The 25,649-nt window shown below is 42.9% G+C and overlaps 1 protein-coding gene across 1 annotated transcript in view; it reads left to right on the top strand.

The window, feature by feature from the left end:
* The window catches only part of LOC311150167 (basement membrane-specific heparan sulfate proteoglycan core protein-like), a gene marked incomplete at its 5' end in the record, with an annotated part of 158,638 nt that overhangs the window by 25,035 nt on the left and 107,954 nt on the right, over positions 1–25,649 (top strand). The window lies entirely within an intron of this gene.

Here is a 25,649-nt window from a genome sequence, read left to right as displayed (position 1 = left end):
TGACTGCGTGGCCACGCACGCCTCCAACTCAATCATCAAGTTTGCAGACGACACAATAGTACTAGGCCTGGTTAACAACAATGACGAGATAGCCTACAGGGAGGAGGTGAGGGCCCTGGCGGAGTGGTGCCAGGAAAACAACCTCTCCCTCAACGTCAACAAAACGAAGGAGCTGATCGTGGACTTCAGGAGACAGCAGAGGGAGCACGCCCCCATCCACATCAACGGGACCGCAGTGGAAGTGAAAAGCTTAAAGTTCCTTGGCGTACACATCACTGACAATCTGAAATTGTCCAACCACACAGACAGTGTGGTAAAGAAGGTGCAACAGCGCTTCTTCAACCTCAGTAGGCTGAAGAAATTCAGCTTGGCCCCTAAGACCCTCACAAACTTTTACAGATGCACCATTGAGAGCATCCTATCGTGCTGTATCACCACCTGGTATGGCAACTACACCGCCCGCAACTGAAACACTGGTCACTTTAATAATGTTTACATACTGTTTTACTCATTTCATATGTACAGTGATTGAAAAAAGTATTTGATCCCCTGCTGATTTTGTACGTTTGCCCACTGACAAAGAAATGATCCGTCTATAATTTTTATGGTACGTTTATTTGAAAAATGAGAGACAGAATAACAACAAAACAATCCAGAAAAACGCATGTCAAAAATGTTATAAATTGATTTGCATTTTAATGAGGGAAATAAGTATTTGACCCCCTCTCAATCAGAAAGATTTCTGGCTCCCAGGTGTCTTTTATACAGGTAACGAGCTGAGATTAGGAGCACACTCTTAAAGGGAGTGCTCCTAATCTCAGCTTGTTACCTGTATAAAAGACACCTGTCCACAGAAGCAATCAATCAATCAGATTCCAAACTCTCCACCATGGCCAAGACCAAAGAGTTCTCCAAGGATTTCAGGGACAAGATTGTAGACCTACACAAGGCTGGAATGGGCTACAAGACCATCGCCAAGCAGTTTGGTGAGAAGGTGACAACAGTAGGTACGATTATTCGCAAATGGAAGAAACACAAAAGAACTGTCAATCTCCCTCGGCCTGGGGCTCCATGCAAGATCTCACCTCGTGGAGTTGCAATGATCATGTGAACGGTGAGGAATCAGCCCAGAACTACAAGGGAGGATCTTGTCAATGATCTCAAGGCAGCTGGGACCATAGTCACCAAGAAAACAATTGGTAACACACTATGCCGTGAAGGACTGAAATCCTACAGCGCCCGCAAGGTCCCCCTGCTCAAGAAAGCACATATACAGGGCCGTCTGAAGTTTGCCAATGAACATCTGAATGATTCAGAGGAGAACTGGGTGAAAGTGTTGTGGTCAGATGAGACCAAAATCGAGCTCTTTGGCATCAACTCAACTCGCCATGTTTGGAGGAGGAGGAATGCCGCCTATGACCCCAAGAACACCATCCCCACCGTCAAACATGGAGGTGGAAACATTATGCTTTCTGCAAAGGGGACAGGACAGCTTTACCGCATCAAAGGGATGATGGACGGGGCCATGTACCGTCAAATCTTGGGTGAGAACCCCCTTCCCTCAGCCAGGGCATTGAAAATGGGTCGTGGATGGGTATTCCAGCATGACAATGACCCAAAACACACGGCCAAGGCAACAAAGGAGTGGCTCAAGAAGAAGCACATTAAGGTCCTGGAGTGGCCTAGCCAGTCTCCAGACCTTAATCCCATAGAAAATCTGTGGAGGGAGCTGAAGGTTTGAGTTGCCAAACGTCAGCCTCGAAACCTTAATGACTTGGAGAAGATCTACAAAGAGGAGTGGAACAAAATCCCTCCTGAGATGTGTGCAAACTTGGTGGCCAACTACAAGAAACGTCTGACCTCTATGATTGCCAACAAGGGTTTTGCCACCAAGTACTAAGTCATGTTTTGCAGAGGGGTCAAATATGTATTAACCTCATTAAAATGCAAATCGATTTATAACATTATTGACATGTGTTTTTCTGGATTTTTTTGTTGTTATTCTGTCTCTCACTGTTCAAATAAACCTATCATTAAAATTATAGACTGATTTTACATTTACATTTAAGTCATTTAGCAGACGCTCTTATCCAGAGCGACTTACAGTTAGTGAATAACTTTTTTTTTTTATACTGGCCCCCCGTGGGAATCGAACCCACAAGCCTGGCATTGCAAATGCCATGCTCTATCAACTGAGCTACATCCCTGCCGGCCATTCCCTCCCCTACCCTGGACGACGCTGGGCCAATTGTGCGCCGCCCATGAGTCTCCCGGTCACGGCCGGCTGCGACAGAGCCTGGATTCGAACCAGGATCTCTAGTGGCACAGTTAGCACTGCGATGCAGTGCCTTAGATCATGTCTTTGTCAGTGGGCAAACGTACAAAATCAGCAGGGGATCAAATACTTTTTTGCCTCACTGTATTGTACTGTATTCTAGTCAATGCCACTCCAACATTGCTCGTCCTAACATTTGTATATTTCTTAATTCCATCCTTTTAATTTGAGATTTGTGTATATTGTTGTGAATTGTTTAGATACTACTGCACTGTTGGAGCTAAGAACACATACATGCATTTCGCTACACCCGCAATAACATCTGCTAAATATGTGTATGTGACCAATTATTTATATTTTAAGTGTTCAGTAGATTTTAGAGAAATGGGTGTTATTTCCTTCAATTTTACAAATTGCCTGCGTCAAAGTTTCCATGGATAATAAGAATAGCAGAGGCAAAATTGGATCTCCTTGTCTGCTGCTTCTAGTGATTCTGAATGAAGCAGAGCAGATATTGCCTGTTATAACTATGGCTGAGGGATTGGCATATAATATTCTTTGAGAATGATGATGTTACTGTAATGCCTGCAGTTATCTCTGCATGCACTACTGTAGTTTCCTCATCCACTTGGCAAACATATGTGCCTACTAGCTAGTAACGTCTCTGAGGTTCAGGCCAAAGTCAAGTTTTCCTTGTAAGGTGGGCTGTTATTGTTATTCAGACTGGATGGAGTGTCTCCCACAGGCTACTGGGAGAAGTTGTGGGTAAGGATGTAATGTGCATCCTTTGTGTGGTTGATCAGAATCATGACCATTGCACCATGCTTGTTAGTGGCTACCATCGCTATTGTACCTTTTAGACATTTTCTACTCACTATGTCAAATGTGTCCTTTGGAGACTGTTCTATGTCATTGGTGTACTGAGGCTGACTGAATTATTTCATACCTACGTTTTTCTTTATGTTCATGAAAAGATTATGGGCAAACACATCCAATGAATACAATCACCAACATAAACCCCAACTAACATAATGTTTTTGGGACATTTTGTTTCTATCATGTGCACAGAAGTTGTGCACAATTGGCTATATATTTAGGAATGGTTTACCCAGTACTGACTACCAGTCACAGAGGGGAATTTATGTGGCTTGCAGACTTAAAGTGGCTACATGTTATTTTCTCCCCTCTCTAACCATCTGTTGATTCATGAAGAGGCTGGGTAGTATCACCGAAACACACTCTGCCTGCCTATAGATAATCTATCTTAAAGGGTTACTTCGGGATTTTGGCAATGAGGCCCTTTATCTACTTCCCTTTGTCTATGATATCATTGTTGTTACTACAATTTTGAGTCTTGGGTCTTGGATTCCTTTGTTTATTAGAGAATATAGTTATTACCTGGATTTCTAGAAAGGCCTGTTTAATGTCTGAGTCTAACGTTTCAGTTCTATGTAATCTATGTTTCCAGTCAGCTCTTGTTGATCAATGCTAAGCTTCCCCACAACCATCTACTGTAGACCTTTAGAGGCTTCACAGTTCAAATTCACCCAGCTAACAGCACATCTAGCCAAGTCAAGCAATTATTGCCTTTAAATGGGTAATTAAACGGTTCTTCCCCTAACTGTGAGAGTTTGTGATTTATGTCAACTTGCTGGAGGGCCTCTGGAGGAGGCCTGGTGGAGGCCATTCCAGTTGTACCAGGGACCAGGGGGGGTGAGGGGCCCCAGACGTTCCCCAATCCCCACCAGACCTACTCCCGCTGGGCCTCTATTCTGGCCTTGTCTGCCCTTTCTGGCCCTGTCGTTGGGCACAAAGGGTGGAGATGTGGTTGCAATTTGGCACAGAGGCAAGACTGCAGTCAGATTCCCTGGCACAGACACAAGCCATGCCCACCGTGGGCACATGTCTAACTTCAGTTCTGTTATTTCACCAGGCAGGGGTTAGGGTTCCCTTGTGCAGAACTAATGGAAAAGATTGCACCGATGGGAGATTTACAGAGATAACAGAATAATGGGGGGCAAAGCAGTTTTTTCATTCAATTTTGTTTAGGCTCAGAGTTTTCATAGTCTGATCAGCCCAGACCAGGTTGGGATGTCTCTTAAAACTAGTCAGCTCTGTTCTCTCTCTCCTCTCCTGCTGCCCCTCCTGGTCCAATCCCCAACCCTGATAGAATGATGTCAAGAGAATGTTTGCTCATATATTTGGGTTGTGAGGAAGTGCTTGCTAGACAAATTGCAGGGAAAATATAAAAAAGTTTTTTTTTCTTAAAGGCTAAAAGATTATGCTCTTTTGAGTAATTTTCCTTGAAGAAAGGTCACGAACTGGCTCATGATGAGGGCTTGTCTAGATGCTAATAATGCCAGCGAGTCACATAAGAATAGACAGATGTGTCTGTCTGTAGTTAGTTTCACTGCTTTCTAGTCTACCTGACTTGTCTGACTGATTGCAATCCAGAGCTCGGGAGATTTTCGCACGGACACCCAGATCCTCCCATTCCTGTAATTACATCTTATTATAGTAGGAAGTGGAGGTTTCACATCTGCTCTCAATGAATGGGCCCAGCAAGGGCCTCCTGCTTTCTTGTATTGTTGCATAAACCTCTGGCAAACAGATGTCTAGGTGGAGGCAAAGAAACAGTTGGTTTTGGTGCGCAAAGTCTGCAACGCACCTTTAAATAATACCAAGTGTTTGAATGAAATGGATAGGTGATGTGAAATGTTTCTGTCAAATGGTGGAGGACTGAGGAGATGTTCAGAGTTTGTTTATGCTTGGCAGGGAGATGGCGGCCTGTTGGTCGGCTGTGTAATCCACATAAATCCCATAACATTGTCAACTGTTTCAAGTAAGGGTACACTTATCTGGGACTTAACGTTATTAGTAAGCTACCCAGACTTTTTGAGTTTACCCCTATATGCTCCCTGTAAGTACTGTATGTACACATTTCATCCTCTTGTAATCCAATTTAGATTGGAAGAAAATATACTAGGAGAGAAAAATGTTAGGTACACCACACTAGGTACATAATTATGATCAACGTTGAAAATATGCCATCGTTGGGGGATAGCAGTTAAGACATGGGATGTGGTTTCCTGTTTAATTGACCCACGTTTCTGGTCAACTGCTCACTTTCATGTCCAGCTCCTAGATGGGCTAGCTAATTGTAATGCGCAGCACATTACACTGGGGCAGAGCACAGAAGCAGGCTTTCAGAGGCTTGTTTTACAGCAGGTCCCTCTCTTGGCTAGAATATCAGCTTTATTGCACATCTGTAACGATGAACCCTAAAGTGTGGTTTGTGGCTCGAGTTTCTTAATGGTGGGATTATTGCTCATTAGTTTCACATACAATTATACTTAAATATTTTGTGAGGTTTCCACTTCTGCCAACTTCAGTCAGACTAGGTTTCATCTGCAGCTTCTGAATAGGAGGAAAGCGGTTTAAGCCTACCTGGATTAATCTTTGAGTTTTAGATAAATGCTACCTGCCCCAGTGCATAGTGCCAACTGTAAAGTTTGGTGGTGGAGGAATAATGGTTTGGGGCTGTTTTTCATGGTTCGGGCTAGGCCCCTTAGTTCCAGTGAAGGGAAATCTTAATGCTACAGCATACAATGACATTCTAGACGATTCTGTGCTTCCAATTTTGTGGCAACAGTTTGAAGGCCCTTTCCTGTTTCAGCATGACAGTGTCCCCGTGCACAAAGCAATGTCCATACAGAAATTGTTTGTCGAGATTGGTGTGGAAGAAGTTGAATTGCCTGCACAGAGCCCTGACCTCAACCCCATCGAACACCTTTGGGATGAATTGGAACATCGACTGCGAGCCAGGCCTAATCGCACAACATCAGTGCTCGACTTCACTAATGCTCTTGTGGCTGAATGGAAGCAAGTCCCCACAGCAATGTTCCAACATCTAGTGGAAAGCCTTCCCAGAAGAGTGGAGGCTGTTATAGCAGCAAATGGTGGACCAACTCTATATTAATGCCCATGATTTTGGAATGAGATGTTCGACGAGCAGGTGTCCACATATTGGTCATGTAGTGTACCTCCATGCACGTTCTCACTGAAAAAAAGCTGTAGATTTGGAGCAGTGCGCGGAGCTGTGGGTGTGTCCTCAATTGGCAGCGGGCAGCCAGTTTTACTGTCACTCAGTCAGAATGCACATTAGCGTTCCATCTTTGTTCACTACCCTTTCCCCACTTGTTAGATATTGTGCACACTGATAGCTTGATAGCAAATGTCCTCTCCATGTGATTTATCATAGTAACAGGCAGCAGCAATCTAAATGATCATACTGAAAACATGCAAGGAAAAGTGATCTGGTGAAATGATGATGCGAGTGGAAGGGAAATACAGCTTCACTCTATCCAATCAGAGCAGCAGGATCAACGTACAGCCCGCCCTTCTCTACACAGACAGGCAAACTAGCCGGTTGAGTTATTTAGACCACGCACATGACTGACTTAAAGACAGTACAGTATGGTTTAGAAACTCTGATGTATTACTTTTTCACACAGGGGAATTGGGTGTTGCATAACTTTGTTTATGAAATAAATATGTAATTGTTGTGTTATTTGTTCACTTATGTTCCCTTTATCTAATATTAGGTTTTGGTTGAAGATCTGATAACATTCAGTATCACAAATATGCAAAAGTAGAGAAAATTAGAAAGGGGACAAATACTTTTTCATAGCACTGTATGTCTCAATTATCTCAAGGCTTAAAAATCCTTCTTTAACCTGTCTCCTCCCCTTCATCTACAGTACCAATCAAAAGTTTGAACACACCTACTTATTCAAGGGTTTTTCTTTATTTTTACTATTTTCTACATTGTAGAATAATAGTGAAGACATCAAAACTATGAAATAACATACATGGAATCATGTAGTAACCAAAAAAGTGTTAAACAAATCAGAATATATTTTAGATTTTAGATTCTTCAAAGTAGCCACCCTTTGCCTTGATGACAGCTTTGCACACTCTTGGCATTCTCTCACCTGGAATGCTTTTCCAACAGTCTTGAAGGAGTTCCAACATATGCTGAGCACTTGTTGGCGGCTTTTCCTTCACTCTGCGGTCCAACTCATCCCAAACCATCTCAATTGGGTTGAGGTCGGGTGATTGTGGAGGCCAGGTCATCTGATGCAGCACTCCATCACTCTCCTTCTTGGTAAAATAGCCCTTACACAGCCTGGAGGTGTGTTGGGTCATTGTCCTGTTGAAAAACAAATGATAGTCCCACTAAGCGCAAACCAGATGGGATGGCGTATCGCTGCAGAATGCTGTGGTAGCAATGCTGGTTAAGTGTGCCTTGAATTCTAAATAAATCACAGACAGTGTCACCAGCAAAGCACCCCCACACCATCACACCTCCCCCTCCATGCTTCACGGTGGGAACCACACATGCAGAGATCATCCATTCACCTACTCTGCGTCTCACAAAGACACGGCGGGTGGAACCAGAAATTTGGACTCACCAGACCAAAGGACAGATTTCCACTGGTCTAATGTCCATTGGGTCTTCAATTCCTGTGGCAGTCCTCATGAGAGCCAGTTTCATCATAGCGCTTGATGGTTTTTGCGACTGCACTTGAAGAACCTTTCAAAGTACTTGACATTTTCCGAATTGACTGACCTTCATGTCTTAAAGTAATGATGGATTGTTGTTTCTCTTTGCTTATTGGAGCTGTTCTTGCCATAATATTGACTTGGTATTTTACCAAAAAAAGGCTATCTTCTGCATACCACCCCTACCTTGTCACAACACAAGTGATTGGCTCAAACACATTAAGAAGGAAAGAAATCCCACAAATTAACTTTTAACAAGGCACACCTGTTAATTGAAATGCATTCCAGGTGACTACCTCATGAAGCTGGTTGAGAGAATGCCAAGAGTGTGCAAAGCTGTCATCAAGGCAAAGGGTGGCTACTTTGAAGAATCTCAAATATAAAATATATTTTGATTTGTTTAACACTTTTTTGGTTACTACATGATTCCATATGTGTTATTTCATAGTTGTGATGTCTTCGCTATTATTTATATACAATGTAGAAAATAGTAAAAATAAAGAAAACCCCTGGAATGAGTAGGTGTGTCCAAACTTTGACTGTTACTGTACACTGAATGAAGTGGATTTAACAAGTGACATCAATAAGGGATCATAGCTTTCACCTGGATTCACCTGGTCAGTCTATGTCATGGAAAGAGCAGGTGTCCTTAATGTTTTGTCCAGTATTTTCAGTGTAGGTCATGGTCCACCTGGAACCATTTCATAACTAGTGTAGGCCTATACCAGTTGCTAGAAATCCAACTACCAGTAGTACAAGCCTATGTACTATAGTAGTTGCTAGAAATTCATTTGATTTCATACTAATTTAACTTTTAAATCAGACTATGACTAGTTAGCAGCTATTACCACACCAGTTCCATGGCGATCTGTCAGATATATATGACATACCTGAAGTGAAATTGGCTAGACAATTGAATTCTAAGTTATTGGCTCTCACAGTAATGTGGTTATACAGTCAGTAGCCTGATGTGTTATCTTGGTGTTTATGTGTTGTGAGTAATTCTGAAAGCCTTTGTCTGAGAGACTAGGATTATATCTGATAAGCAGGGAGGACGAGCAGGGAGAGAATGGAGATATTCTGTCAGAAGTGGCATCTTCACAAAAATAGCATTGTTAAGAATACAAACATACTCCAATTCATATTGATATGAAAACTGTAAATTCTATGCAGTAGTTGAATTTTTTAGCAAGGGGTATATAGTTGGCATAGTAAGTCAGATATTCAATTGGACTGCGGCCATATAAAATAATATTTGACGTAGTAGACATCCCATTTTTCAGTGCCACCTGTTGACCTTGGCTGGCCTGCTGTCCCCAGTCTAATCTGCAGTCTAACAGCTTTCCCCCTAGCTCTCATTTATAACCATATCTCCATCCTGCACTCTCAGTCTCACAGACAACACAGCCTGCTTATCCACTGTCTGGCTGAGTCCCACATGACACTCTATTACCTATATAGTGTACTACTTTTGATCAGAGCCCTATGGGTTCTGGTCGAAAGAAGTCCACTATGTAGGGAATAGGGTGCTATTTAAAACGCAGTCTGCGTCTTCCATTCCAACCCCACTCAACGCTTGGCCAGGAGTCCCAGAGTTGTTTCTGCATGGGGTTCTTGGAAGTATTACAACAGTGTAATGGAATTCTTGTTCTAAATGTCCTACTGTTGAAACATCTGCCAAAACCTGTTAAAAGTTAACTCTACTTTTAGTCGTGTGTCTTTTAGTGACTCAGCACAAGGAGTCCATCATATCCTTGCATATACAGCACTATACTTTATAGACATGCAAAAGGTGCTATGATCATATGATATGAAGGAGGACCCATTTGAAATCTGCACACTTATGTTTATGTAAATCTCCTATTGGCTTCAATATATTTATGCAAAAGTTCAAGTTATGCTCAAATTAGGATTACAGCCTGGAATGTCAAGGTTTGATAGAATATACTGAAACGTGACCCTGTATGGTCCCTTCTGAGTAGAGTTAGACCTGTAGAAGACCGTCTTCCCTTACTGCCCCCGTCAAAGGATCTTTGCACCTGGTGAAATCCAACCTTCATATCCCCAGGATTCTCCTCCAGACCCTTCTCCTCTCCTCTCTAACCCAGCCTCTAGAATAGATAATCCCGGGGTCCGTCGGTCCGCGAGTGACCAGCTCCTTGATCCTTTGTCAGTGGGTGACAGGGGTAGTCTAAATCCAAGGATTTAAACCAGAGAATAGAGCAGAGGACAGACAATCAGAGACAAAGCATTTAATGCAGACAAAGTGTGCACCTGATCCCTTCTCACATGCTGAACCCATATAATTGGCCTCAGGAATGTTAAAATTTTTCCTGCTTTACGTTGGTTCATGGCTTTAAAGAGACAACTGGTGGTGTTTTGGGCACCCTGCTAGGTCAGGTATTCCTTGAATTATATTCACATCTCAAGGGCCTTCCTGGTTAAATAAAATATAAATAAAGATAGTTTGTATCTGATTATTCTCAAATTATCACGAATCGGATAGAGGAAAGTAAATCACTTCCTTAAATAGTAAAACATGAAAGTACCAAACCCTGGAAAGTTCTTGTTAGCCCCAAGCTTAGGGTCACACGGCTAGCGTGGGTGGATGTGCATCAGGACACTAATGACTTGCGGAAAAGTTCTCTGTCGCTATGTTTTTTTATTTATTTTTATTTTTTTATTTTTATGATTCATGTTTTAATACATCCTCTTGAATTCTTATTAACCTACCCAATAACTATGCATGCTCTAAGAAACAGCAACGAGAAAGCATGACTTATTTAAATATTCCTGGAGTCCACTTGCGCGTGAACAGTATGGGTGTGGGTGTCCTGAAGTGCTGAGCAACCGTTGGCTGGCTGTGTGTCCCACTCTTACCACTGGAGCTTTTGTAAAGCATGTTTCTTTAGTGTTTCTTTATTTTTGACCCGGAATGACCTCAAATGGCAAGGTTTGAGGATTTCAGAGCAGCTGTATGCTGCTTACTGTAGCCTCCGGCTGGCTGCTATGTAAAGATGACAATGACTTTGGTTCTGGGAAATGGGAAACGGTTTTGCAAAAATAGGCTGTAGGGAGGCTTTAACAAAAGCATATTTGAATTAACTTGGATTCAGGTTAATCTGTACACAGCGTCATAGCCTCATACACTGGAATACTTTATAGGGAAGCTGTAGTAGCAACAAGGAGGCCGACCTTTAGAGAATACACTGATGTGTTGACTATTGTTCTGACGAAGCTGAGAAAAAGATAGTTGATATTTTCATGTTCCAAAGCTTTTATTGTGTTCATTTTGACAGTCAATTATGCGCACAAGTACACACAGGAGTGACCTTAATCTGACACCGACCAGAATCATTTTATGTGGGATCGTCCTCTCGCAAATTGCTTGGTCTGCTGCTACATCGTTGTGGACGTATGACAGGTAAGCTTTTATGCGTTGTACAGAGGCTGAAGCTAAACATTTTTGAAATAACAAAATAAGCTATTTTGTTTACTGTTTAAGAATGATAGTGGGGTTTCATTGTGAAGCTAATATTGCATTGCATTAGGACTGCTGGTGTTTTATTTCCAATTAGCAGGCTTGCATTGTGATAAATTAATACAACTAGAACACCCATGCATATTATTAAAGGAAACTGATGTTCAAGATAGCTTGCTTTTATGTTCACCTTATGCATTGATAACTAATATTGATATGTAATATGATGCAATACAACTAGATTAGAAGGCCTAGGCTACTTCATATTATAAAGGAGAACATGTCCAATGTAATTATATGCATGCATGTCAAACAGGAATATATTTAACATTTAATGAATACACCATTGTAATATTATTAATGCCTTTCTCTCTCCTTGCAGGGGATTAGACAGATGTTACTGCAACCCCTAGATGCCCAAGCCTCAAAACCAGAACAGAGGGGAGACATCAACACCTGTCATTTTTAATAAATATTAACCATTTTATTGGTTTTTCTGTTTCTGTGCATGTATCCTTAGAACATAGTACATTGTACAAAAGTCAAGTTTCATGTTTTAATAATGGTATGTATAGTATACACATGCTCCAACTAAATGCTTACTTGCAGGTTCCTTCTCGACAATGCAACAACAATAAGAAATAATAAAAAGATCATACGAACATAAAGTAAATGGCTTAGTTGAATAGAATAAACATTTTAGCATCCCCAAGTGAGGGACATCAAGGAGATGAACATTCAACAGCTTGTTCAGTACATGAGGGCACATTTTGTCATGACAGCCACAGGTTTTTTATACACAGGACAGGACTTTACAGGTTTTTGTTCTAGCCCTTCACTAACACCTCATTCAACTAATTGTGGTCTAAATTGTAGACCATGAATAGTTGAACATGGTGTTTGTGCTGGGGCAGAAATCACCCACGTCTGTATTTTAGAATGAGCTTTATATGTTACAACGAGCTGACCATTCTGCATGATAGAGAATAACATGTGTGGATCTACATCAAACATAGTGATGTTGCACACTGCTGAATAAATCCTGGGATAGGGGGATTTTCCTGTTGGGCGGGAGGCTCCCAACATATTTACAACTGTCTGGGTGATGGGGTGGGATGTGCTTCAATCTGAGGAGAACAGAGCAGAAACCTAAGGCCAAGGGGGAGGAATTAACCTCACAGCTAAAATTTCAGTGCTGTTTCAAGTTGCTGAGAACCACAACTACCTTTGTTAATGTGCAATGGTTTTGTAGACAGTTTTACATATTCATAGCCTTGATCAAGTTGTCACCAATTTACTTTTAATTGGTCATTTCATTATTCAAAACATTTTATTTATATGCAATGGTGAAACACAAGAGGGTAGGGGAAAGTGACAAGAAGAAAGTTAGCTGCATGTCCTACATTTTTTATCAGATGTTAAATTGTCTTACCTCCAAATCAGTTGGGCACGACTGTTTTGTCCTGCCAAGCTAATGCCATGGAGTGAGATGAACACTTTGTAATACTTACCTTATCCCTCTGGAAAATGTTCTCCCAAGCAGGGACTTCAGTCCGCCATTAATTCAGACGTTTTTTGAATTTTTGCTGCTTCTCAAGGTGTTATGGGATAGCCTCCCCTGCAAAGGGGAAAAAAAGTATGCTCCCATGCATGCTTTGTTTTCCAGATCTCCCAAGTACGCTTATAGAAGTTCCAGGAAACTTAGTACATTCTTGCCCTTTCGCACTTGAAAAATGACAGTTGACTTCCGTACTCGCTATACACTCTAGATAGAACACAAGTAGGCATTTTGGAACACAGCTTTTGCCTAATTGATTAGAAGGTAAATAAAGTGCATATTACTTAAATTCAGATTTTTATGGAAAATGGATTGTGTAACATGCTGGTTGGTCTGTCTGAAACACTCTTGCTGCCTGGTGAGGCGATTAATGAACTGGTACCGTTACCTTAGTTCGCTGATGTGGAGTTGACTTATGATGTTCCTGCCAAAACAGACATTGTGTTGTGGAAACAGCTGCAAACATTTATAATTGTATTGTTTGTCATGAGTCATGCCTTTTGTTACCTTAGGCTACAGTATGTGAAGGATAGGCCATACCCTGAAATACTTTTTGTCCTGTGTTGATTTAATAAGTGAATAATAATCTTGACAAAGGAGACTGCATTGCATTCAGAATAGCTCCAGAATAGCTCCAGTCAGTTTCAATCAGATTTGTGTGTTGTGTGACGTTTTTGTCACTGGAGAAGATGACTACTCTTTCCCCTGTTTTATGTGGTACCCCTTCTTGATGGCTTTTCCAAAGGTTTACCAAAGTCTTTTGAGACTTATTCTTCTTCTATGCATGACTCATTCAACCAAAGTCAAAGGTTGCGCTGCAGTCTACAGACAGTCATGTCCTTCTCCAAGGAATGAGTTGCTTACTTTCTTACTTGCAGGGTTATTTTAGGATCCCATGGTGGTAACTCATATTGTCATATAGAACGGGACGGTGGTGGAGTGACTCATCCTCTAGCCCTCAAATAAAATTACTGGACTGATATTTGAGTAAATAACACCAGCACTGCAAATCAACAGTGAAGGGAACTAATCAAAGTGACAGACACATACAGGGAATGACAACCAGGTGTACTGTTGGCCTGATGCAAAAGAGGCCCTATCATCAGAATGTAATGTAAACCAACTCGAAGGTATCAGATGATCATCCACTGAGAAATCATCCATCAGAGATGTCCAGACTTTTCTGTCAGAAATCCCTTCTGGGAACTTTCGATAGACAGTAATTATTGATGAGCACATGGCTATGACATGTTCATTCTCATCAACAGGGAAGGTTTTCTGAAAATGCAGACTTCTTTGACTTGTGGTAGTCATTTACAAGTTACAAGACATCCATTTGTGAAGTCTCTCCTTACTGTTGTTCCTGGGGTTTGTAATGGAAGTTGACCTCATGCCCAAGGATATATTGCGTTGTGGTGTGTGTGTTGAGCCAGATCTTATTTCCCTCCCCAGTCGTCTTGTCTCCTCTCATCTCAGTGTTGCCTTTCCAGAGTAGAGGATGGAGCCGGCTTTTGAAAGGAGTGGATAACCTCTGAATACTTCTCCTTCTTCTCCCTTCTCTCCATCCCCCAGGCCTTTGATGATAATGTCAACATGAGTGTTTATAACCTCTTCTGTGTCATGCTCAACTTTGCTACATAAAACATCTGGACATTACTCTCGTCATCTTATGTACTGTTTATTGAATGATAATGCCTACAGTATATCCCTCAATAGAAGATAACTACTGACCATGTTTGTCAGTCTGTTGAAATCTCTACTTCAAGGTCTCAAATAGAAAGAGCATTGAGTCTTTGAATTGCAGATGGGGCCCACACAAAGCTCTGTGGCCTATCCTGTTAGCAGGAGGTTTTTGTTGTGATCCTCGCTGAAAGGGAGCGTATCAGGTTACCAAACAAAGTGGTTGAACTTCTGGTCTGAGATGCTCGGTATCAGCATGTTGTCATTGCTCGCTGCTCGCTCAACATTCCAAAAGCTTCACCATGGTGGTGCCCTGCCAAATCCCAGTTAATTATGAGATAGCCGTCCCAAATAGCATTACCTTGTGAAGTTGGGAACTGGCTGGAAGTGGCTTTGCAACGTGAAATTACCCCTGGCCGTGAGGATGTTCTTTCCCTAGGCGTTGAGGATGTTCTTTCCGTAGGCGTTCACACTGACCAGTTTAGCAAAGAAAAAGTTGATGTAGGACTGATATCTTCTAGTTTTAGACTTATCTTTTACCTCACAATCTCTCACAAATCTTTGTAAACAAGGTCATTTTTGAGAATGTTCTGGTTTGCACTAAAATATGCTATTTGACTTTACAGTGTTTTCTTAACATTTCTTTGCTCTTCCTGCTTTGCAATAAAAGAAAATGGGAATGAGACGTGTCCTATGGTGAGACTCAGAAGGCTGTGAGTTAACTAATTTAATTCCCTTTGACCTGGTGGTCCGTGGCACAATGTGAGCTAGCTTGGCTGAGGCAACAGGTGGTGTCAGATTAGCTGCTCCTGAGGCAGAGTGGAGGTTAAACGTAAAGCTGCCGCTGCTGCTGGTGCTGCTACTGGTGTGGGAAACCAGAGCTTAATCAGAGTCATCAAACAGCTGCCTCTACTTCCTTCATAACTCCTCCTGGCCCGCAGAGCTTGAAATCAGATGAGCTCACTATATCAGAGCTTGACTTACTTGGCTTAAACACTCCGTGAGAAACGTAGGTCATCCAGCAGAGAATTGTGGTGCTATTGCTATCTTCGGAAGATCTATGATGAATTCAAATAGATCTTAAGTGAATATTTGAATGAACGTGTTTTTTACTTTGCTGCTTATTATTGTTGACAACCATGAACACAAATTGGAAGATACATCCTACACTTTGTCTGATTATAGAATGATGTCCATAATCCTTGAATAAAACATATTTGGCCTTTTCACTAGTATTTGTCACTAGTATTCAGTACCAGGTACTTGAAGCCTAGCCAAGCGTCAATCAGTGAGTCGGTCCTTTTACATTACGAAGCTATTGATCCTTTCCCTTGGTAGGCTGACAGAGCCTGGCAGTCAGGAGTTATCCAGGGGAAGGAAACGTTATGGGGGCTTCTTAAATGACACAGTGTGGCGTTCCTGGGGCTGGGGGCCCTTCCATCCCGTTATAAATAACCCTAGCTGCTCTTCCCCTGTGAGCTGCCAGACTACCACCTCATTCAGCACCTCGCTGTCCTAGCTGTCGTCTGAGAGAACTGGACACGATCAGGGAGGATCAGGTTGCGTCCCAAATTGCACCCTATTCCCTATGCAGTGGACTATTTTGATCAGGGCCCATAGGGTTCTGTTCAAAATAAGTACAATGTGTAGGGAAGAGGGTGCCATTTGGTAAGCAGCCACAGTCTCCTGGAGGCCTGCTGGGTCACTCTCTAAAGCTCCTTACCGGAAATGGAGCGCTATTCTTAGACGCATAAAAATGCTTTTCCGTATTATGTTTGTTTAAGTCAAGGTGATTCATTTTTTAGGGTGTTTTTTTAATTTTGGGGTCAGCTCAGGTTGGCAACATCAGTGGGTAATTTTTTTATAGTAGGCCAAAGCAATAACGCATAACATTATGGTGGCCATTATCTGTGAATAACGCACATTTACAGCGGTGTGAGAAGGCTGGGCCAATTAATCCAGAATAAGTCTGAATCCTGACCTTAACAGTGGACTGATAAGTGTGTCAATCTGTCTCACCAGGTTGTTTTCACAATTGTGGAGTGTGGTCTCAGGCCCCTCGGTCATTGAGAGTGGGGGTTTACACTGAGGAGAGGCCTTGGTAGACTTTGGAGAGAGGGCCCCTGTTGGTACCCCTGCTGTGGTGATAATTGAAGGGAGGGGGTGTGGGATCTGAAGGTGCCATCTGGGGGGCCCTCTCTCACACTCACACTCACAGTCAAGGAAGGAATGTTGTCTTGGAATGTGGCCCATCCCACTCAATCTACACACCCACAGATTACAGTTACAATCTATTGTTACTAGATGGAATATCTGTCTACCTCTGTAACATATACTTGAGATGTTTTTCCATTCAGGGTGATTAGCCCAGGGGTGTCAATCAGCACAAGGGCCATATTGAAAAAACACAATATGTTTTTACCAAAAAACCTGCATACAACTGGCCCAAACTGGCCATTGTTTTATTTGAAAAAAATATGGCCCTTTATCATGTCCACTTATGTACATAGGATGCTGTATATAGGATTTTTAACATATTAAAACAAAATAATAGATCAATAATATTTGTCCAGCCTTTGCTGCTATGCTTGCCGATGTGCATAATGTGCTGCGACCCTAATCGAAAGATATTGAATAACTGCAAATAACAAAAACGTAGCTAGGTTGTTGTAACATTTCAACTTAAAACATGTTTTTCTTTTTTTTGCACTGCGTGGATCACCGGTGCGGTTGAATGCAGCATTGCTGTATGGTGCAGTCAAAATGTTGACTAGCCATCCTAGGCTACTGCTCAAATGTTGCTGTAATAGGCCTACATGTTTTTCCTTTGCATGGTGTTTTGTTGCAGGTTTTGTTTTTTGGTAAAAAAATCTAACCCAGACTGCAAGATTTTAGTAGCCTAGCTAGGACTGTGGCATGTGTCTGTACACTCTCCTTCCTCTGCGCGCAGTAAACAGGACACACGAAAGCAGCGCAATTGATGTTGAATTTACTGATGCGAGCGCATCAGGCTGTAATTTCATAAAGTAGATGACTCAACTGTTGACTCATTTATACTCGCTTGTGTGTCCTATTGTCCTTAAGTAGTAATTTATACCTGCGTGGTAATCCTTTATCTTATAACTTTTTGACAACCAAGATGACATTTTCTGTAGGCTACAGCAATGACCTGTTGGAACTGAAACTTGGCATAGACATTTAGCCTACAACACGTTTACATTTTCGGTCTGGTAGAAGATTCGGTCAGTGCCATTAGTGGTGATATGATACAGAGCACTGGCTGCCTCGTGTGTGGGTGTGTGTGTGTGGGTCTGCGATGAGGGGTGTGTGTGTGTGGCAATGCACTGCCGTTTGGCGTGCAGCACGTTGGCAGTGCTTGCTGTGACTTGTAGTGCAGCACACCGCAGGCTGTATGGAAGCGGGCCAAAATGAATTGACAACCCAAATCATTGCTTGGGCCGATATAAATGTGTCAAGGGCTGGATTCGGCCCACAGGCCTTGTGTTTGACACTAGCAGGGGTCGGCAACAGGCGGCCCGCGCACCAAACTGGCCCGCAAGTGATTTTTTTTGGACCCCAGAGTTTTTAGGATTTTCGTTTTTGGTCAATAAATCGATTTTGGGGCTTATTTGTGGTCAATTTGCAGTGTGCAAATTATTATAATTATGTTCCGGCCCCCCGGCCCGTCGCTGAATCTAGTTGCCTACCCCTGGCCTATACTTTCTGTTACTGTATCTCTGTCCTGTCAACTATACTGAACAAAAATATAAACACAACATGTAAAGTGTTAGTCCTATGTTTCATGAGCTGAAATAAAAGATCCCAGAAATGTTCCATATGCACAAAAAGCTTATTTCTCTAAAATTTTGTGCACAAATTTGTTTACATCCCTGTTAGTGAGCATTTCTCCTTTGCCAAGATAATCCATCCACCTGACAGGTGTCGCATATCAAGAAGCTGAGTAAACAGCATGATCATTACACAGGTGCACCTTGTGCTGGGGACAATAAAAGTCCACTCTAAAATATGCAGTTTTGTTACACAACACAATGCCACAGATGTCTCAAGTTTTGAGGGAGCGTGCAATTGGCATGCTGACTGCAGGAATGTCCACCAGAGCTGTTGCCAGAGAATTGAATGTTCATTTCTCTACCATAAGCCACCTCCAACATCATTTTAGAGAATTTGGCAGTACGTCCAACCAGCCTCACAACCGCTGACCACGTGTTACCAAGTAAGCCCAGGACCTCCACATCCAGCTTCTTCACCTGCGGGATCGTCTGAGACCAGCCACCCGGACAGCTGATGAAACTGAGGAGTATTTCAGTCTGTAATAAAGCCCTTGTGTGGGGGAAAACACATTCTGATTGGCTGGGCTTGGCTCCCCAGTGGGTGGGCCTGGAACCCAAGTGGGTGGGCCTATGCCCTCCCAAGCCCACCCATGGCTGCACCCCAGCCCAGTCATGTAAAATCCATAAATTAGGGCCTAATGAATTTATAACAATTGACTGATTTCCTTATATGAACTGTAACCCAGTAAAATCGCTGAAATTATTGCATGTTGCGTTTATATTTTTGTTCTGTATAGTTCCAGGTTGATCTCCTCCATTGCCTAATGCCTGTTACTAACCTCTTCCATAGGCCAACTCATCTCCTCATAGACAAGGAAACATCATGGGAGGAAAATACATATCAGCTTGGGTCTTTCCAATGCCTTGTTCACTATACATTATATGTTATATAACAATATTCTAATATAGTATGTACTCAGTGTCTCATGATCCTGCTATCATCAAGGTTGAAAATGGTTATCCTGGTTTTAAAAGTTTTATTTAGGGTGGTGTCAGACAGGGTTCTCTGGTTTCACAGCCTCACCTCTGGTCTCTGTGTCGCCAACCACTTGTAACAGAGTAGGTCCCTATGGCTCCAAAAACAACACTCTGAGTCAATTACGATATTGCAGCATGGATGTTAGTGTTTTCATATACAGTAAAGGAAGGTGGTATGTGCTTCAAATTGCGGAGTTGCCAGTTAACCAAAACGTACTTTAGGCTACATTCGTCACAGGAAGAATTGCAAAAGGCTGCTTGCTAATCCAGCATCTTTCATTTCTCAGAGCCTCACTACCCAGATGGAGTTTCTCTGTTTTTAAAAGTCTTCCATACTAGGCTCTCTGTATGTATGTATCATCTATAGAATGCTTTTGTTTGAATGTGTCTGTCTCTGTGTACATGTGTGTACATGTGTGCAATTCTTTCCCCTCCTTTGGCTCGCTCCACTGTTCCTTTTGTCCCTGGGGAAATAGAGAAAAGCATCTCCCCAGCCCAGCAAGACAAGGAGCAGCCTAACATTTCTTCATTCTAATCACTCCCTCCCTCTAATTGTGGTTTGGACATCTCCTTTCTCTTCTCACTTGCGTAGCTCTGCTGCTGCCGCAGTCTCACCTTGCAAGTACATACAAGCCAGCCACTTATTTTGACATGCCTTCCTAAACAATAGCTGTGGTCTAAATACAGAGGAGTGTGTGTGTGTGTGTGTGTGTGTGTGTGTGTGTGTGTGTGTGTGTGTGTGTGTGTGTGTGTGTGTGTGTGTGTGTGTGTGTGTGTGTGTGTGTGTGTGTGTGTGTGTGTGTGTGTGTGTGTGTGTGTGTGTGTGTGTGTGTGTGTGTGTGTGTGTGTGTGTGTGTGTGTTTGTGTGTGTGTGTGTGTGAGGCACACTGTGGAGCGGAGCGCTGCCCTTGCAAGGCTGAAGTCTGCTTGGCAGGCTGAGGCAGAACAGTGTTCCTCCCAGGGCCTTGTGTGGAAAGACTACAGGGAAACTGGCACAATATAGGGCGTTGACTATAGCTCAGCCTTCAACACAATAGTACCCTCCAAGCTCATCATTAAGCTCGGGGCCCTGGGTCTGAACCCCGCCCTGTGCAACTGGGTCCTGGACTTCCTGACGGGCCGCCCCCAGGTGGTGAAGGTAGGAAACAACACCTCCACTTCACTGATCCTCAACACAGGGGCCCCACAAGGGTGCGTGCTCAGCCCCCTCCTGTATACCCTGTTCACCCATGACAGCGAGGTCACGCACGCCTCCAACTCAATCATCAAGTTTGCAGACAACACAACAGTAGTAGGCCTGATTACCAAGGATGACGAGACAGCCTACAGGGAGGAGGTGAGGGCTCTGGCGGAGTGGTGCCAGGAAAATAACCTCTCCCTCAGCGTCAACAAAACGAAGGAGCTGATCGTGGACTTCAGGAAACAGCAGAGGGAGCACGCCCCTATCCACATCGACGGGACCGCAGTGGAGAAGGTGAAAATCTTAAAGTTCCTCGGCGTACACATCACTGACAATCTGAATTGGTCCACCCACACAGACAGTGTGGTGAAGAAGGCGCAACAACGCCTCTTCAACCTCAGGGAGCTGAAGAAATGTGGCTTGGCCCCTAAGACCCTCAGAAGATTTTACAGATGCACAATTGAGAGTATTCATGGCTGAAGACCGACCGGGCACGCAGGGCATGTACCCAGGGGCCCTGACCTCCAATAGGCTAGTGCCGGCCCTGGTAGCATGCATGGCATCCTGTATGTAGGAGAGAATTAATGACCTGGGGGAAGATGGTGTGGAATAACACTGTTTCTCAGGGACTGACTTTCTCCCTCTTTCCCTGATGCCTGTCATCACTCGTCCAACTGTAACAAGCTGTCAGGCTGTCTCTAAGAGGGTGACAGACAGGACAAAAAGCTCCTCAGCGTGTCTGTGTGCGTGTGTGTCTGTCTGTCTGCTTGTCCATGTGCCTGTGTGCATACGTTTGAGCATGTGTGTGTGTGTGTGTGTTGCTAATGGGGTTTGTTATTGCAGGCCTGCTCACACTCCCAGATCTCTACTCTACTCTACATATAGTGCTGAAGCTGGGGTCAGAGACGTAAAGCATATGCCCCTAGCTGAACAGTTTAGAGTTTACATTCCGTTCCTGTTTAAAGCCCAGGCAGCATCGTCTCTCCTCCCTCCTCATGTCTGAGGAGATATTGTTAGGACTTAGCTGCGAAGGAACTAAAATCAAGGGGTTTTCTGAATGCAGCTTGTGTTGTGTTGTTCCCTGTGTTGCTGCTTTCATACACCCGCCACCATCTGGACTCTACAGAGATATGGAGTCTGTCTGAGCTCTGGCTTTGATCAGCATTCTCAGGAGAGGCAAGAAATGCAACCTTTTAGCACAATTGGGAAACACTGGCCTGAAGAGGAACTATTTATAAGATGTGTAATGCTGGAAAATGATATTGTAAGAAAGTTGTAATAAAGTAAAACCAAAGTTATTAGACCTTGCTGTATCTGTATCTGGAAGATGTCTGGTTTAGGGGGTGAAGTTAATCCTCTGGAACATTCTTCTCACGCTGTTCTCTCTTGACAGGCGTTGGCTGTTGGCTGTTACAGGGTCATGGTGAGGATGGGAATGCTGGACTGGTGTGTGTGTAAAAATAAGGTTATTACACCATCTCATGGGCACACATCTGTCTGGCTCTGGGTCTAGCTATGATGACAGCAGATGTTTGACTCTCCAGACATGCAGCATAGCTGATAGTGCTCTACCCTACGATGGAATCTTGGATGCATTGTCCCAACTCTCCCTGTTCCTCCTGATCGTTCTGCCCCTGCAGCGGGTCATCAATTGTTCACGGAGACAAAATGTTGGAATTCCTCTCCTCTTGCACTGTGAACAACAGCTGGGCAAACCTAGAGGGGATAACTTGTCTTGAGGCTTCACCATGTGGACTCACCTGTCCTTCGATACCCCATAGAATGTGTGCCTCTCCCTTTTTGTCTTTACCTCCTTTTACATTCTAGCAAGGCAAACATTTGGCATTGTGAAAAGCCTAATTCAAAAGTAAACAGTGGGATTCCAACAATGGTTGGAATGCTGTTTTTTCACCCCCTCCCCACGTTGCCTGTGTGTGTGTGTGTGTGTGTGTGTGTGTGTGTGTGTGCATGTGTGTGTGTGTGTAGCTCCCTTACACTGACAAGGTTGGGTTGGGTGAAGGAAAATTGTAGAGCAGGGAGCAGGACCTTTAATTATCTGTAGGGAATGATAACCGCAACACAGCGGACATGTCCCAACTCTTAGAGGGACACAAAGGTCACACTAGCTTTTAAGTTTTTTGCTGTGCTGGAAAAATATAAAACGTTTGGCTAGGGCTTGCACGGTAATTGTATAATCGTGTAACCGATGATTATGGATGAAGACTGTCATGAAAATAAAATAACCTTCTTAATAAATAAATAATAAATAAACAAATAATGCATTAAATATAATGATACAATTATAATAAAATAAACGTATATATATTTTTTATCAACTTCATATTCAAGTCAACAAACTTTACCCAAAAGCAGCAAAGTAAAAGTATGCCTAGTTTACATCTAACAACCATATAAGGAGAGCCGAGAGGAGGCAAAACGTTTTAGAATGAACAGCTGACTGAAGACTGCTGGGCATTCAAAAAGATGAAGCATGTGGTTGAGTCCGTTTCCACAGTAATATGGACAACGTGATGAAACTTTGTTGCTCGTTGTTTCAGCAAGGTGTTGTAGCAAACAGTCTTTGGTTGCCTAGGTAACCCCCCCCCACCCCCCACCTCAACCCCTCCCTGCAACAGCAGCACATGCAGTCAGGAGTGGAGGAGAGGAACGATTATAACAAATAACTGTTATCCAAAATTTCATGACCGTCACAGCCCTATGTTTGGCTGTTAGTAAAAGTGTGATAACTGACACTGCATTGTTTAATGAGGAACATATAAATTAATGAAGCTGACTGAAAAGCAATTCATATGTTTTTTCTCTACATTTTGGGTTCCTCTTGCCAAAAATGGCTTTGGTCTAATCTATGAGGAATTTTTTGGCCAATGTGTCGCCCATCCAGAGAGAGAGAGAGAATGAGTGAGAGAGAGACGGAGAGAGTGAAAGAGCAAGATATGGGGAGAGAGAGAGACAGACAGCCAGACAGAGAGAGAGAGAGAGAGAGAGACAGACAGCCAGACAGAGAGAGAGAGAGAGAGAACCCCATCGGATCCCATCCATCCCAAGGGAGTGGGACTGGGAAGCAGGAGATGATCACACCAACGGTTGGTTAGTTGGCTCCAGTGAAAAGAATAGGTCCAGTCAGCGGTTTCCTTTTGAAAAAGACCCGGGATTGTTGTTGTAGGGTATTCAGTCAGGGGAGAGAGGATTTGGGGGAGAGATAAAGTTATTTATTAGCCAGAGTCATTTAAATGGGAAACTCTGCCGTGACGGGGGCGGATGGAAATGGGAACTGGCGTGCCATGCCGACTGGAAATGCCAAGGGTGGCATACTGCCAGGGAAGTAGGCAAATCTATAGCTCAGGTTTTGGACAACAACAGGGACTGGTGGGGATGGTATGGACCCAGGGAGAGAGGTTAGGGCTCTGTTTTTGGAACTGAGGGAGTAGTCTAGAGACTTTGGGTGGTATCATCATGAGATTATCAAGATGATCAGGTATCAGATTATCTTTTTAAATGCTCAATGTCTTCAGTTAGATTTGTATGGGTTCATTGGGTCAGTAATGTCCTTCCACAGAGATTAGATCTTGTTGAGAAGATAGACTCCCTCCCCCACTATGGAACTATTATCAAATCTTATACTTTTCTCCAATTGCATTTAACATTCTCTTAACACCTTGACTAAATCAAGGATCACCTTCTGATCACCCCCCTTTCAGTGACTGCTACTCCACTGTGAGGATGTTTTTACTAGCTCAAGAGGTGACAATCTTTCCATGATAAAGTGCTTCCTGATCAGCAGAGGCTGAGGGCCCATCGTAAAGCTCTCCTGCCTGCTTGTCCTGGGGAGATGGCGTTTAAAGCATACTTTAACCGATTTGTGTAATCTAACCATTCTGATTTCAACCTCAACTAGCCACTGGTTTCATTGGCACACTTGATGAGCAAAAAAAGACTGTATAAAATGAATAATACAAATAAATACTGAGCTAAATTGTATGCTCCAAAAAATTGGAAAATTATATTATTTCATACTAATACAAGATTTTGCTTAACCAGTTGTGAGCACTCAAGGGGTATAAGGGTGGGAAAGGCCCACTTTTGGCCCCATCTGGTGGCTAAACGACTCGTTACAAGGTGTGGCAGCTCTCCACAGAGACTTAATTGACTGCAGCTGCACACCTTGACTGCAGCTGGCTAGACTAACTTGCCAATCGGGAAAAAAATTGCTGACATGGGCTAATTGAGTAACTGTCAGTGACTGACATAACAAGAGAAAAACTGCTGATGCCCAACCAAATTTAGAAATTGCACCTTGTGTATTCTACTATTCTAACTCGCAACAGGGGGATTGATCCGCAGGCCTACAGGGCTGCCAGTTGCCCATCCCTAACCTAAATAATAGGGGTGTAACGATTCGTTTTAACAACGATTCGATTTGTATCACGATTCGTGGTTGTCGATACGATTCAAGGACGATATTGGTTCATTTAGAACGATACGATCCGAAACGATTCAGTGACTTGAAATCGATTCAGTAACCTTTTAGCCAAAAATTCAACCAGTGTGACTGAAATAAATACCTGGATACTGGACAGTGCAGGTGAAGTTTCCTAGATTCCTGTTTCTTGTAAGGACCGCAATGGTGGCTTGATAATTTCTCGCTCGTCGGCTTCTCCTCTGTCGTCCGCCATGCTATGTTTTGTTGTCTTGGCGCCTTTGCGCTGCTGCTGGCGCGATGACGTCACGGATAGGCAGACTGAATCGAGTAATGTTTAAAGCCTTTATCATTAAAAGTGCTAAGAAAAAACATCCATATAAAGTCTGACGTGCTTAAATCCAATGGGTTATTTCCTAGTATCGATACAATCGATTTATTACATTTGAAATCAAATCAAATCAAATCAAATTGTATTGGTCACATGCGCCGAATATAACAGGTGCAGACATTGCAGTGAAATGCTTACTTACAGCCCTTAACCAACAGTGCATTTATTTTAAACAAAAAAAGTAAGAATAAAACAACAACAACAAAAAAGTGTTGAGAAAAAAAGAGCAGAAGTAAAATAAAGTGACAGTAG

Source organism: Coregonus lavaretus (assembly GCF_964263955.1).
Source record: "Coregonus lavaretus genome assembly, chromosome: 22".
Lineage (NCBI taxonomy): Eukaryota > Metazoa > Chordata > Actinopteri > Salmoniformes > Salmonidae > Coregonus > Coregonus lavaretus.
Note: the sequence above shows the minus strand (reverse complement) of the source record. Positions and strands in the feature narration are given on the sequence as shown.